The 16,817-nt window shown below is 29.6% G+C and overlaps 1 protein-coding gene across 2 annotated transcripts in view; it reads right to left on the bottom strand.

Annotated features, from left to right (window-relative positions):
* LOC149956641 (xibalbin-1-like) overlaps positions 1-16,817 on the bottom strand; it is a 55,563-nt gene that overhangs the window by 11,427 nt on the left and 27,319 nt on the right. The gene's annotated exons all lie outside the window — the stretch shown is intronic.

The raw sequence follows: 16,817 nt of genomic DNA, 5'->3' as shown, positions 1-16,817 counted from the left end.
CATATCAATATTTACTATGGTTATAATACCTAATATTATCATATCAATATTTACTATCGTTATAATACCAAACATTACCGTATCAATATTTACTATCGTTATAATACCTAATATTACCATATCAATATTTACAATCGTTATAATACCAAACATTACCGTATCAATATTTACTATCGTTATAATACCTAATATTACCATATCAATATTTACAATCGTTATAATACCAAACATTACCGTATCAATATTTACTATCGTTATAATACCCAATATTACCATATCAATATTTACTATCGTTATAATACCAAACATTACCGTATCAATATTTACTATCGTTATAATACCTAATATTACCATATCAATATTTACAATCGTTATAATACCAAACATTACCAAATCAATTTTTTCTATAGTTATAATACCAAACCTTAACATATCAATATTTACTATCGTTATAATACCAAACATTACCATATCAATATTTACTATCGTTATTATACTAATCATAACCATATCAATCCGCACTATCGTTATAATACCAATCATTACCATATCAATCCGCACTATCGTTATAATACCAATCATTACCATATCAATCCGCACTATCGTTATAATACCAATGATTACCATATCAATCCGCACTATTGTTATAATAACAATCATTACCATATCAATCCGCACTATCGTTATAATACCAATCATTACCTTATCAATCCGCACTATCGTTATAATACCAATCATTACCATATCAATCCGCACTATCGTTATAATACTAATCATAACCATATCAATCCGCACTATCGTTATAATACCAATCATTACCATATCAATCCGCACTATCGTTATAATACCAATCATTACCATATCAATCCGCACTATCGTTATAATACCAATCATTACCATATCAATCCGCACTATCGTTATAATACCAATCATTACCATATCAATCCGCACTATCGTTATAATACCAATCATTACCATATCAATCCGCACTATCGTTATAATACCAATCATTACCATATCAATCCGCGCTATCGTTATAATACCAATCATTACCATATCAATCCGCACTATCGTTATAATAACAATCATTACCATATCAATCCGCACTATCGTTATAATAACAATCATTACCATATCAATCCGCATTATCGTTATAATACCAATCATTACCATATCAATCCGCATTATCGTTATAATACCAATCATTACCATATCAATCCGCACTATCGTTATAATACCAATCATTACCATATCAATCCGCACTATCGTTATAATACCAATCATTACCATATCAATCCGCACTATCGTTATAAAACCAATCATTACCATATCAATCCTTTAAAATAATTCTTAAACCAATCATTAAAATCTTTATCATATCAATCTTTAGTATATCCTTTCAAATTGTCATATCAATCAGTGTTATATTATCTTAGTTCATATTTACTTAAAATGTGTTTGAGTTACTGGTGATCTACGATCCGATAACAATTATTATTATTATTATTATTATTATTAGCTTTCGTGTAAAACCAACTGGTTAACCCACCTTCACAACGACGGTACCATGGTTTAAAAATACTTATTAAAAAACAATAAATGATGATTTCCCTTACCACTAAGACATGAGTTAACGTACGAAAATTACATAAATTGACATTTTCACACAACACTTGGGGAATATTTGTCAGAAGCTCACTCACTATATTACCTTAAAAAACCATTGACCTTAATGTGACTAAATTCAACTTGAATTAATTCATTATCATTATTATTTCAAAGGAAAATTAAAATAATTAATCCGTGGTCTAAATTAAACCCGGAACCAGAAGGGAGAAAAAATACGTCACTAGAGTGCACTTCAATGACGTTGGAAGACGTCAGTTTTAGAGAACCAAAGAGATACCATTTATATTACAAGTTTTCCAATTTTTGGGGAGGAAGAACATTGTCATTCATAAATTCATTATTGGTAACATCAAAGTATAAAATATAAATTTTAGAGAAAAATACGTTTTAGAGGCAATTTTAAATTGAAATATTGGATCTTATCTGCAGTAACCGAATTTAAACCTTAGGTTTTAGTTCAAATTAGTAATATTTCTATAAAATATTTTTTTAAGTTTGGAGTATTAATGGTTTTATTTTAATGGAATTTAAACCAGCCACCTGAATTAAAGGCGTCAAAAGTCACTTGAAGCCTTGGGCCTAAGATGGTGCCGTGGGAATTAGCCTAGCTGATTATAACGATTATTATTATCTGAAGAATCCGAATTATGGAATTTCCTTATGGAACTTTTCGAAATTAGTGAGATTTTTTCTCTAAATCCTTTCAATCTTTCTTTATTTATTTCTTTCATTTAGGCAAAATTGGATCTGAAGTTAGTGAATTTCTGTTTATAAACTTACGGATTTCATTCAATTTGGTGTAATTTGCTTAAAAACATTTTTGATGTTATTTTGGAGAATATTGGACCCTAAAAATGGAATTTCCTTCTTTAACAATACGAAACTCATTCTAATTGATAGTTTTTATTTGATGAATAATTTTTATAAAGTTTTGAAAACAACAGCGCCATCTGCTTTACTAAATGCCAACTAAATAGATGACTAATTAGCAGACTTTTGGATTGATATAAAAAATGCAACTATCTCTCATTGATTTTTTGATGAGTTGTCTTCTTTCACAGGTTCAATTTAATCTCAGACAGTAGGGGCGATATTTCTAAGTAAAACTTCGCGCAAAGCCTTTAATTTTGGGATTAATAAGATTTATTTCTTCGACTATTTGGTCAATCCCCAGGTATTGAAAAGAGAATTGCTCAAGCTGGTTGATAAAATATTCCGCTTTAAATTTAACCTTTCTCAGTGCATAGCGTTTAATCCGTTTAGTTTTAAACAAATCATCAGGTAATGGACTATCAGTGTATCAAGGTGCCCTAGAGGCGGCGACAGAGCGACGGCCACAAAAAAGTATCGATCGAATGGGATGGCTAGTAGCCAACGCCTCCACGCAGCCCATTTCACTCGTTGCTATTCAAATGGAAAATATTTAAAGCATTCGGCACGGCTCAATTCTTTAAAAGACTTTCCTTGTAGTGGCCTTTGTTCGATTTAAGACCATCAATAACAGAACGTGCCCGGGCTGGAAATTCCCAACATTAACATTCCTCAGAAAACTCAAGAGCGCACGTATTAGACCCCCTTATGGCTGTGGGGTATTCCACATCTTTTTAATGGTTACCCTCAATTTGCTCAACGAACTTGGAAAAACTTATTTGACGTTCGAAGTAGAATAGGAAATACACTTGTACGATCTAGAAGCTATGAAGATCAACTTCCAACTAACGGTATTATAGAAGAAAACAAATTTTTTGACAATGCAATGTTAAAATCTCATCGCTAGTGCTTCCTATCGCGATATGGTATTGGTTATTTGGTCTGTAAAACACCAGATTTTTTCAACGTTATCAATATCAGATTAACCCATATTTTTAACCTACTACCGTTGTTTTAGCCTAAAATTAACAAGATCTCACGGACATTTAAGTACACACGATTCCCCCGATGAATTAACTATGTTTTAAATATTAAATTAAAATTTGTACCAATTTCCAATCATCTTGTACATTAAGTTAATAAACCCAAAAGGAATTTCTCGAGTTACCTTGTTTTGGAAATAAAGTAGCGAAACGCGAGCACTTTAAATTAAATTATTTTTTATGCAAACCGAATTTTTCAAGTTACCTGGTTTTGGAAATAAGGTAGTGAAACGATATACATGCCGCCTCTATCAAATGGCACGAAATTCAAATATGTCAATAGTGCGTACGCGGGTTGTGGGGTCCCGCGAATTGGCCAGAAATCTCACTTAAAATTAAAAATTCTTAATGCAAACGGAAAACGTAGTTCAGAAATGATCAGTTCTAACTTAAAATAAAAAATTGAAAAAAGTTGCTCTTAATTTAAAAAGAATACGCAGATTTTAAGGTGAAAATCGCCAAAAACTTCTAATATGGTAAAGTGAATAACTTATTATAATTATATAATGTATAACAGGCTACAGAGGGCATTGATATATGCTTTCGATTGACATATCATTGCCCCTTCTAGAACTAATTGTTGAAGAGTTAGATAAATAAAACTTTGTAAATGTTTTTATAATTTCCTAACAAGACCAAATAGTATTTTCCTAAATTCTGTAGCGGCTGTTTGATTGACTGAATTTTTCACTTACAAAGCAGATTAGTTTAAAGTTCTGATCAGTTAAGAGAAAAATCATGGGAACGTGTTTGCTTTAATATGTTATCTACATAAAACCAGAGTACGATAATCATATACAGATATTCCTTCACAGCTAGAATTGGAAAACACTACTCATTACGACAATAATTATTTCCTATTAAGAATAAAATTGTTAAATTTAAAATGAACTTTTGGAAACAAAAATACATTTCTATGAATTTAAGAGGTAAGACTGTCGTACATTTAAGATTGTAAATTTAAAATCTTAATCTGAACTAGAAATATTTGTGGTTAAATCAAATTGTCCAAAGAGCTTCGGCATAGTATTTCACATATCTCCATAATTGTTTTTAAAATTTTCAATTTGCACCTTTCGCTTAAGAATTTATTGTCTGTAAAATGTAAAATTGGAAAATTTACTTATTTTTAAACCTTTTTGGAGGAAATAGTTTAAGAAAATCTCTATAATATAGAATTGTTCTCAATTAATTTTTCTTCCAAAATGTTGCATTAGCTATTTAGCAAAAATGATTACTTATTTGCTTTCTATTACGTTAAACATAATACTTAGGTTTTCGTAATTAATTTTTCAAATAAAATAAATGTCGCTCAATTTTCTAAAAGCGCACACAGTATAAACTTTTGAATATCTACGGAAATAGTAATTTATTAGGAATTGCCATAAACTTAGTTTTTTAGGTATGGGCTTATGTGTATAGTATAACGGAAACAGCTTATCATTCAAATAACAAATGACCACTAAAAAGGTCGTGTTGAAATAATGATATTATAAATTTTCATTATTTCGCTACTCCTCGCTAAATCTAAATCCAGAAGAAGTACGCGGTATAATCTGTATTCAAAAACGACGTTAGTATCGTTGCGAAATTTCGTATCTGTGGGTGTGGTCTATGTTCGTTGCCGTGGTAACGAGTTTAGCACCCCACTGGTGGTCACGTGGTTATTTTGCGGAATCCTGATTTGCCTCATTATCTGTGACGTGTGATTATGTCATGGTGGGTCTTGCAAGGCGAGGCTTAGCTATGACGTATGCCTACACGCAACGAGCAAGCAGCCAATAAGAGAGTCTGAAAGGCGGGATATTTTGTATCGAGTTCGCCAGGACCAATTCTTAAGTCAAAGAGAGGAATTGCCCCATCTTCTTTTATCTCCCGTGACACAAAATCCCTGTCTACCGATTTTGAAATAAACCAAAGTCTTCGCAATTCTTTATCAAGTTAGAAGCATTTAATTCTACAAATTTTATTTTAATAGTGTAACCCAATATTTTTTGAATTTCAAGAAACACTTGATATAACTTTTTATTTTTAATATATTATTTAATTTCCTTGGGATTAAATAAAATTAAAGGTCACTATTTTTTATCAAATTAAATATTAAAATAATAACGGTATTATAATAAAGGAGTTAAGACAAAGTGATTCGCCATGGAGAGTCCGTAGCACCATATGTTGGATATAGCTGAGTATTGGACACTGCAACACATACTGCAGCAGATGAAAAAAATTAAAAATAAGAAATAAAGACAGAGCGATAGCTATACTACAAACATTTTAAATTTTCAACATACAAAAACTGTTTTTTTTTTGTTTTTTTTTTAAAATCAGGTTGAGGCTAAGGCGTATCCGAGATACTGTTGAAAACAAAGACCGTAAACACTACTCTACAATTATTGGACTTAGCAAATATCTTTATTAAATAAAAAATGCTTTTATCAAAGCAGTTGAAAAGTTGATTTAAGGAGGAGTAGTTGAGATCTATGAAGGTACAGATATTGGAAATGTTTTAGCATTAAAGAGTTATTTTTCGGAATTATTTTAAAAAGCAAAATATATTTCTAAAATAATTCCCATTGATTTTCCTCACTTTTTATATATTTTAAAACCGTTTCCTTAAATTTGAGCCTTGAAAATGTATATGCAAACTGAGAAAATTTTAAATTGTAAAGGAGTACGCGTGTTAACATCAGAATAATGTATAATCTAATGGAAATATTTAAAATGAATTTTAAAATCAGCCGCCATGGATATAAAATATAGGGCTGTGGGATAAAAAATTCGAAAGATAAAGACGCATACTACGAGCTGAGATTTTATGCCTGATGAGGCACCATATTTTTCAATAGCTCTTTCTATAAAATAATATATACGCATACATGTATAAAAGTGTTATTTTTTGGAGCGTGCGCTTCCTTATATTTCCGTGTAGAGGGTCTCGTGCGTTTTCACACGAGCTCAACAAAAACAAAAATATGCGCGCGCTCTTCAACTTTGACTGCAAGCACAATTAATCCAACGTAATCACGTGACCTCTCGTATTTTATATAAACAGCTATTAGGTAAAAACTATTGGCCAGTTCCGAACAGTCCACAGTACTGTTCAAAAACAAGATGTGACGTCACTAAAAATTCCGGACAATTCCAGATTTTATTTTCGAATAGGTTGGTCAAGAACTAATACAAATGGTGGAGGCAATGGCTTGTTGACTGCTGACTAACAAGCGGACGAATTTTTAAAGAAGTTTGCATTGTTCTATGTAAGCTAATTATCTTAATGAATTTAATGAATTTATAAAACAGATATGTACTAAATTCTATCTATCCAAGTCTGCACTTATAATTTTTAAACTTCTGGTTTTAAGTAGAATTATACATCAGTATTTATAATTGGCATGCATCATGAAAAACTGAAGATACTCACAAGTCAAATACCCGCTAGTAGTAAAAAAGAGTGACATAAGAGTTACATTAAAATGACCACATTTCTTTCTAGAAAGGCCTGATATAATGTGTGCAGTAGCCTGTTTGAATTCTTAAAGGGGCTTTCAAGAAAGACCTAGTCGAATTGAAATATGTCATTCAGTCTTAACTTTGGCCTCACAATGAAACGGCAACTGAATTAAGTATTATAAATTGACTAGATGGTCTCTTGAAAGTCTCTTTAATAAAATAAATTCGTGTCTTATCTTATCTAAGCTAAAGGAGAAGACACATGGCTCTCCTTGCACTTGCAAGCTCTCTATTAGAAGATATAGCTGCACCCAAATTTTCTGTTAATTTTCATAACTTTCTTGATTAAATTGATTGCAAATCTCTTTGATTGATGACTTTTTTACTAGTTTAGCTTCTATAATGAGTTTCAGCAATTTAAATGCTGTAATTTTACACGTAATCCTTTACAATTTAAAATTTTCTCAGTTTGCTGTTACAGTTTCAAGGCTCAAATTTAAGGAAAGGGTTTTAAAATATATAGACGGTGAGGAAAATCGTTGGGAATTATTTTATTTATACATTTTGCTTTTTAAAAAAATTCCAAAAAATAACTATTTAATTCTAGATATTGATCTGCACCTTCATAAATCCCAACTACTCCCCCTTAAATAAACCTTTCAACTACTTTGATAAAACCATTTTTTATTTAATAGTTGTCCCTTTTCTCTGCCTCACAGGGCATATTTTGCCTAAAATTTATAATTGAAAATAGAAGCCATAAGTTAGAAAATAAATAGGTTTTATTTTTAAATATATTTTGAACAGACATTTTAATATTATGGAATGTAATTTAATATATTGAATATTATTTTAAATATTTTAATTAACATTGGGAAATGATGAACTTATAATTGGTTATGTGAAATTGAGTTTAAGTTTCCCATTAGGATTTAGATAACAAGATATAGGTGTATAACTGCTTCTTGTGAGCAAGTGAAATATATGTTAATTTTGGTAAAACTTTCAATTAAAAACAGACCTTTGATGAGATAATGTATTATGCTACTTGGTTTTTCATTGATTTAAAGATAGTGTTTATGAATAGCATGGCATGATTTGTGAAGAGCTTTTAATATTTTACTTTTATCTCAATCATGTATCAAGAGTTTTTCAACTCTGCTGAGCCTTCAAATCAAAAGCCAGCCACGTGTAATTTATAGCCACCAAAGCAACGTGTAATTTATAACCACAAAGGCAACGTGCAATTTATAGCCACAAAGGCAACGTGTAATTTATAGCCACAAAGGCAACGTGTAATTTATAGCCACAAAGGCAACGTGTAATTTATAGCCACAAAGGCAATGTGTAATTTATAAATATTAAAAGACTTAATACGATCCATGGAGATGAATATAAATACTATTAAATACGTTATTTTTAAAGTGGAATATATGAACGGGTTAATTTTCCCTACGAAGCAAAGTCTTAACGGTTAAATGTTAGTTACTATTAAACTGCAATTAAATTAATTACGATAATGATAATTTTTACTTAAAAATACTTTATTAACTAAAAATAATGAAATTTAAATAAAGTTCCCATAAGAAATGGTTTCTTATATTTTGTGTAAAGTGCGAAAACATCGTTAACTCGAAGACGGACATAATTTGATTTTTGAATTTTTCCGGGAAACTAGCTACGAGCTGATCAGTCGGCCTTCCATGTCAAAAATGGTACACTAACTAATTCTCTGTTCTATACACAAACGCGGATACATTAATATTAATTGTAGTACTGCGAGACATTGTTGACAGTAAGAATAATGCCGCTAGGCATCCACAATACTAAAACTTGGGAATGAAAAGTGTTTGGTTGAAAATAAATTCTTAATTTTTGAACTACCCGACTTTGGATTCTCCTGCGCTTGGCTTCATTAAATTTCGCCATAGGAAAGTGGGCTAACGGCTTCTTCATTTTCGGTCGATTTGAAACAGATTCTCAGGGCGTGTGGGCACTGAAAGTGCTTTTTATTTTGGTAACTGAATCTACGATATAGTTATCGGACAATGTCGTCTCTAATAATTTACTTTTTGATATTTTAAGAGCGGACTTTAGCCATTGTATCATCTAGGGGCAACAAACACAACACCCCACACAAGGAGAACGCAACCCGTCAAAAGTCGTGGATTTTCTTGTGTACAGTTTTCATTGGCTAGACGCCTTAGTGCATGCTGCCGTCGGAAGGGGAAAATTCGGAAATTGTCTCCCCCCCCCCCCGCCCGTAAAATGTTCAGCGTAAAGGCTCTTCCAATGAAATTCGTACACAACACTGCGTTAGCGTGTTTAAAGGCTAGCTGCGTTCTCCTTGTGTTTGTTGTTCCTAGGTATCATATAGAATATATTGCTTTATTTTATTATATACAAGCTGGGGAACCCGGTATTTCCTGGAAAATATGAATATATGTATTTTAAGGAAAGAGCGCCTGTGACGAGACTCCAAAAAATTCAACACGAAAATAGAACGATGCCACAAATATACGTTTATTACTTAATAATCTGCCTATTATTTTACGGCCTAGTGTCTATAGTAGAAAGCTTTTTAAAACAATCCAATAATTTAGGCTTTTGTCGTGTGTATGCATAAAGAATTAAGAAACTCGGTCTTTTTGCTAAGATCAAAGTATCTATCTTGTATATAGTGGATGTACTTAATAATTAATTGAATTAATTTAATTATTAAGTTGTTTTTCCGATCGTAACATTCGAAAATCATAGTCAGGGTACCACGAGATAGTATACCAAATAAGGTCTATAGAAAGGCTGATTTGAAAAAAAAAACTTTGATCTTAGTCAAACGAAGAAGAAGCTAATTTTTACAATTTAACATAAGGTATTTAGTTATCTATTTTGTACAAATCATAATTATTTAAATAAGTCTATGTTTGGAGCTTCAATGAAGTATTAAGGCTTTTTAGGCCAATAAATAAACAGAACATTTTACAAAAACCGAAATGCAGAAAATCATTTAACGTAGCTATTAACACAACCTAACATTTTTCCGTATGTTCTTGTTGCTGAGCTTTCGATTCTGACCAGCTTTTGCAAATCGAAAATTTAATTTTAATTCAGGGGCAAAAAAAATCTAGTTTGGTGCAAAATCTTAATTTTGTCAGCTAGGCACCTCCAAGTCAGCCCTTAATTCAGGTGGCCGAGTTACAGTGCGTAGGAGATGGTGGCGAGCTCTTTTTGCCAAGTGAGCCAATTCTAACTATTACCGTTAGCCTCAACAAGATTTTATGGAAAGGGAAAATCGAAATCTGGGATAAATCCTCATTTAACCAGAGCGATGTGAAATCGCTAATTTATCATCTACCCCACCTTCATATCATGAAGAGATGGGGTAAAGCACACCAGGCTAGCGCCTCGTGTTGTTAGCAGTGGCGTAGTCAGGATTTTGGTTTGGGGGGACACACAATTGAAATAAAAGGAAAGAATGATTTGTACGAACAACCATTCGCCATTGGATGTTAGCAACTGATATATACTCTAGTTTATTAATCCATGACTCTGGTTTGCCAAACACGTGGCGTTTTAGTTTACACGCTCCACCAAAAGGTTGAAGACCTTTCGCGCTTAACCCTTCTTTAAAATAACTCTTCTACTAAAATATTTCAACTTATATTTATAAAGATATATAGGAATAAAAATATAACGTTTGTGTAATTAAGTTGCGTACAAAATATTTTTATTTAAATATTTTAAACCAACTGTTAATATTATAGATGCCCTTTTTAAACCAACTGTTAATATTGTAGATGCCCTTTTTAAATCTACTATAGTAGATACTCTTTTTGAAACAACTGTAATTATATTAAATTCTCTTTTTCAAACTATTATGTAGTTTTCATTTGGTAAACAAACTATTGTAGAATGTAGATGTCCTATTAAACCGACTGTAACCTACTATTATAGATGCTCTTTTAATACTAATATTATAGGTTGTTTTAACGTATTATAGTAGATACTCTTATTAAAACTAATATAGTACTTAAATACTACTATAGTAGACAAAATTCTGAATCAATTACGCATAATTATATGCAAAAAATTCTGATAATGTGGTTGTTCTAAATATTTTCATATTTTCGTTAAACTCTCGCATAGGAAAATGAATGGGACCCTAAAAGCTCTTCGGAAAATTTACGGTCGCGTAAACATTAGTACGAAGGATGTTGAATCTAAAATGGAGATATGCCAGCTCACATTCTAACCACCGGTGGCTTTTGCTCAAATAGTTGGGCACACTTTTGCGGAAGATATTTACTTAGTCTCGACACTTGAAATACTCCTTTCCTCTCATTAAACTCATCCAGAGTTCACTAAAATCCCAAGGATTTAAAATAAGTGGAAGTGTGTAAGTTCATCTGAGAATTTCTGTCGGAATCATTTAAAAGTGTCCCAGACCAACGTGAAACTAGATCAAATCGGACTATTTTATCGTTTAATACAAGAGGTTCGCTATGTGGAAAATTTTATTTCACAATCCATTTCTAGTTCCTGAAATTTATATTTTATCAAAAGTGCTATAGTTCAGTAGACTAAGTCTCTTTTTTAAAAATATTTCCAATTGTAAAATAACCTTAATTATAAACTAGATAATTAAACTAATTATAATTATTCAATTAATTTAAATAGAAAAATTAATTAGTAAATTACGGTTATAATAAAGGTATAAATTAACTAAATAAGTAAACTAAATTAATAAATAAAGGTAATAATAAATAAAAAATTAGCATATTTAGCAAAAATAATTAATAAATTAAAATTATTAAAATTAGGCTATTAAGGTTATTATAACTAGGAAATTGAGATAATAACGAATAGTAAATTGAGGTTTTTAAAAATAGGAAATTGAGGAAATTATAACTCATTTAATTCAATTTAAAAAAATTGTCAAGCACTTCGTTTCGGAATTTTAAAAAACTAGTTTATTCTATTTTATTTAACGTGTCTTGTTGATTAAAATGTACTTTTGTTTTTCTTTTTTACTATTTTTTGTTATACGGAATCATATTGTTCACTGTCAGTTGCGAGGCCTAAATGTCTTTTTTGACTTGGCCACATATTGTACACTATGTTTAAAATTTACAAATAAATTTCGTTTGATTTGATTTGATTATAATAAGGAAATTGAGATTATTATAATAAGGAAATTGAGATTATTATATTAAGAAAATTGAGATTATTATAAAAAGGAAATTGAGTTTATTATAATTACCAAATTAATTTAATTAAAAACAAACTTCTTTTTTATTAATTGTTAAATTATTTTAAATAACAATAACTAATTTTGTTAGTGTTAATTTATTTCATAACTACTTACTCGCAACAAAGAGTAAAAATTTAATCAGTTAATTACTTAAAAAATCGATCAGAACCATATATTATAAATCCGCTGTTATCGTAATATGATTGATTTTGTAAAATTACAAAATTTAGTTATAGATATTACTTAGTTAAACTTAAATTTTAATTAACGCGAAAAACAAGTATAAATTAAACTGCGACTGTTTCTTGAATTAATTAATTTTTTGGGTTATTAAAATTAGATTTTTAAGGATAAATTATATTAAACGTACCACGTCAGACTGTGTAATGGGAACTGAAACAGTGACAAACCAACCCTTTAGCCCTTTCCCAAATAGTTAATAATCTTCTTAACTCTTCACCCTATCCACTTCAAATAATAATTTTAAGTAATTAATTTACATATAAATTTATATACCTATCCTTAACTACCAACTATTAATTTACATTATGTACATTGATCATTTAATTTATAAATCCTTGGGGACCAAAAATTTTACTTACTACTAATCGATAAATTTATTTAAATATCCATACTCAATTGACAATAAATTATTTTATAATGAATTACCAATTCAAATTTCTTTAAACTGTTTGTGTTAAGGAGATTTCCCATTCAAAGTGATCAGGGAAATAAAAGAAATTCCCACATAAATAAAAAATAAAGGATATTAAAATATGTACTAAATAAAGGACATTAAAATTTGTACTAAATAAAATAAACAAAAAATTCTACTAGATAAATAACATAAAATTTCTCTTTAATAAAGGAAAAATTTCTATACGATTAATTAAATTAAACTTTCTACTTAATCAAGGAAAATTTCTACAAGATTATTAAATAAACATTTCTACTAAATAATGGAAAAATGTCTACTATAAAAACGAAATAAAAATTTCTATTAAATAAAAGAAAAAATTCTACTTAATAAAGAAAAAAAATTACTTTTAAAAGAAATAAAACATTTCTAAAAGTTAAATTAAATAAATATTTCTACTAAATAATGGAAATAAAAAATTTCTGAAAGGTAAATTGAATAAATATTTCTACAAAATAATGGAAATATTTCACAAGATAAAAGAAAGAAAAATTTATATTAAATAAAAGCAATATTTCTACAAGATAAATTAAATTAAATTTTCAACAAGATAAATTAAATTAAATTTTCAACAAGATAAATTAAATTAAATTTTCAACAAGATAAATTAAATTAAATTTTCTACAAGATAAATTAAATTAAATTTTTACAAGATTAATTAAATAAACATTTCTACAAAATAATGGAAAAATTTCTAAAAGGTAACTGAAATAGAAATTTATACACGATTAATGAAATAAATATTTCTACAAGATAAATGAAATAAAAATTGTACTAGATCAATGAAATAAAAATTTTACTAAATAAAGAAATAATTTCTACTAAACAAAAAATAATTTCTACTAAATAAAGAAATAATTTCTTCTAAATAGAGAAATAGTTTCTACTAAATAAGGGAAAATTTATAGGAAATAATGGTAAAATTGCTAAAAGAAAAAATAAATAACAATAGCTACAAAATAAAAAAAATGTAGAAAAGATCGCGGAAATAAAATTTTCAACGTAGTAAAGGATATAAATATTTCTACAATTTAATGAGCCAATTTTAAGCCATTCTGACTGCCTAATATAATTATCAGGCGTGTTTAGGATAAAGCGTAACGAAATAAGAAAAAAAGGAGAAATTTTAAAAGATAAAACTCTCTATCGAAATGGAGGGAATTCTGATTGCGTATGACATTCCCAGAAGGATCTGATAATCCGATAAAGTGCTCTTTCGAATCCTGAAAGCCTTCATTAGCGGCGTTTTGAATAATCGGCCCATTCCGAAAGCGCTATCTGCGTTCGACAGCCTTTTAACGAAAGCCTTCGGTTTTTTTTTCTTCGTGAATTTGAAGTTAAGTAAAAATCTTTCGCCAAAAAGACATTTTTATATCGTAATGTAGCAAATTTCAATTCCCAGAAATGGAGATGAATTTTCTTGGAAAACCATTTGGTTCGCCCGAAAAAGGAACAAGTCATTTCTCCTTGTTTCACAGATCTTTCTGTGGATTGTTGAGGTTCGGTTACACGAGCATTTGAATCGTAAAAACCTCACTTTTTCATTTAAAAATAATCCATATTTCGAGGAACGATAGAAATCTGAAATTTTTTCTAAAGACGGTAATTTTTTTTAAGTATTTAATATTTGTAATATAATCCATATTAAAAGAAGCGGTAAAGTAATTAACAAATAATTTTTTTTATATAAAATGTATCAAGGCTTGAGTGTGGTTCAGTTACTATATGCGTTCATATTAAGTGAAGAATGAAAGAACGTCGTTATATTTGCATATATAAAAAATTTTTATTTAATAATAAAAGCAATTAAATACCGTCTGACCGGTTTCATCGATGAAGGGCCGTCGATGAAGGGCTAAGCCCGACGAAACCGGTCAGACGGTATTTAATTGCTTTTATTATTAAATAAAAAAAATTTATATATGCAAATATGTAAATTATTTATTCAATGGCAGATTATAAATATTTTGTATTAGCATTTAACTATGCATAAAATAAGTGATGTTAGTATAAACGATTTGGAAAAATTATATGACTGTTTATTTAAAAATTCTAACAATATTAGGCGTTCATACTTTTCGGTAAACTAGAAAAAATAGTGTTCAAAGTAGTTAGCCGGGTACTGTGAATTTTAAAATCAATTAGCTTTTCCAAATGAATATTAAAATTTGTGATTTGACAACGGTTACGTTTTGGTATCTAATTGCTTGTTCTATATCTAGTAGGGTGGTTCAAAAAAATGACAATATCGAAATGTTTTGGTGCACATGGATTTTCTTGTTCATTTTGATGAGAACATGACCCACGAAAAATTTTAGGTTATTTCATTAATATTTAGGACTGCCTCAACGAGGTTACGTTTTACCACTATGATCTAACCCATTTATAAGCAAAAATCAGTTATGTCACTTAAATACTTTACTTGAACCAAAAATTTATTATTTATTACTTATTTAAGTTTTTATAAGGTTTATTATAGAAATAAGTACCGGTACACAATAAAATATTTCGCAGAAAGCCCCACTAAACCAGGTTATAACTGCTGAAAATCACAAGTTAGGACCTGGTTTTGTGGGGATTTCTGCCAATCATTTTATTGTGTACCGGTACTTATTACTATAATAAACCATGTGTAAATTTAAGTAAGTAATAAATATTAAATATTTCGTTCAGTTAAAGTATTTGAGTGACATAATTACTTTTTGCTTATAAATGGGTTTGCTTATAATGGTTAAACTTTAGCTCGTTGAGGCAGTCCTAAATATTAATGAATTTACGTAAAATTTTTCCTGTGTCATTTTCCGACCAAAATGAACGAGAAAATCAATGTGCACCAAAACATTTCGATATTTGCATTTTTTTTAAACACCCTAATATCTAGGTTAGTAAAACTGTGAAAAAAAGTCAGTTATTTATAATTGCATTTGTAAAAAAATACCTCTACCTAGCAAACAACAAATATGTCTATTGCATATCCGAAGGATATTATCTTGGATATCCATGATGACTTTAGGAATATCCATATATCAAGGTTTGATTTCAATGAGATATTCACTGGATATCCATAATTCATGGGTTTGAAGGAGATCCAGTTGAGATCAAAACGCAGGATATTCATAATCCGGATATGTTATAAGGACATAAAAGTGGGGTGACGAAGTGGTCAGCACTTTCGCCCCAAAGCAAAGGGAGCCAGCTTGTGGCACTGGGTGAAAGTCGGTATTACTCCTTCTTCGTTGAGTTTGCAAGTTCTCTCCCAATTAGTTGAAGGAGTTTTTCCCCAAGCTCTTGGGTTTTATCTTTCTTTAATAAAACTAGTGGAGGTTAACGATAATAGTAAGTGTAGGGAGCTGTTGTAACAAAGCCGCTTGAATTAACGGCTTTAAAAAGTCGCTGGATGACTTAAACCTTAGGTGGTGCCTTGGGTATTAGCCTATTTAGATGAATATTAAATATATTACAAGAAATATTTAAAAAAGCTTTTCAAAATAACATGTTTAGTAGATTTCTCATAGATAAGATATTTTATATTTAATTTACAGTCGGTTAAACGTACAGTGCTACAACCGCATAGTAACCTAATTCCCACCTTTTTTGTATATCTAGTATTATTGACTATTTAACGTACTTTACGAAGAGAAAACCTATCGTTTAAAGCTTTTATTTTAATCACGTAGATCCGAAACATTGCATCTAGAAAATAATCTATGGTAATTGTTTAAATCTAAATTTTAAAATATGTATAAACAACTAAACTTAATATTTAAAACCTTAATCCAAAATTGGCTCTCCCAGAATAATATACTGCATGTTATTATCGCACATTATTTATAAAACAAAGTATTTAATTTTATAACTTTTTTCGTGGATAAAG

Source organism: Leiobunum rupestre, chromosome 2, assembly GCF_980474605.1.
Source record: "Leiobunum rupestre chromosome 2, qqLeiRupe1.1.hap1, whole genome shotgun sequence".
Classification (NCBI taxonomy): Eukaryota; Metazoa; Arthropoda; class Arachnida; order Opiliones; family Sclerosomatidae; genus Leiobunum; species Leiobunum rupestre.
Note: the sequence above shows the minus strand (reverse complement) of the source record. Positions and strands in the feature narration are given on the sequence as shown.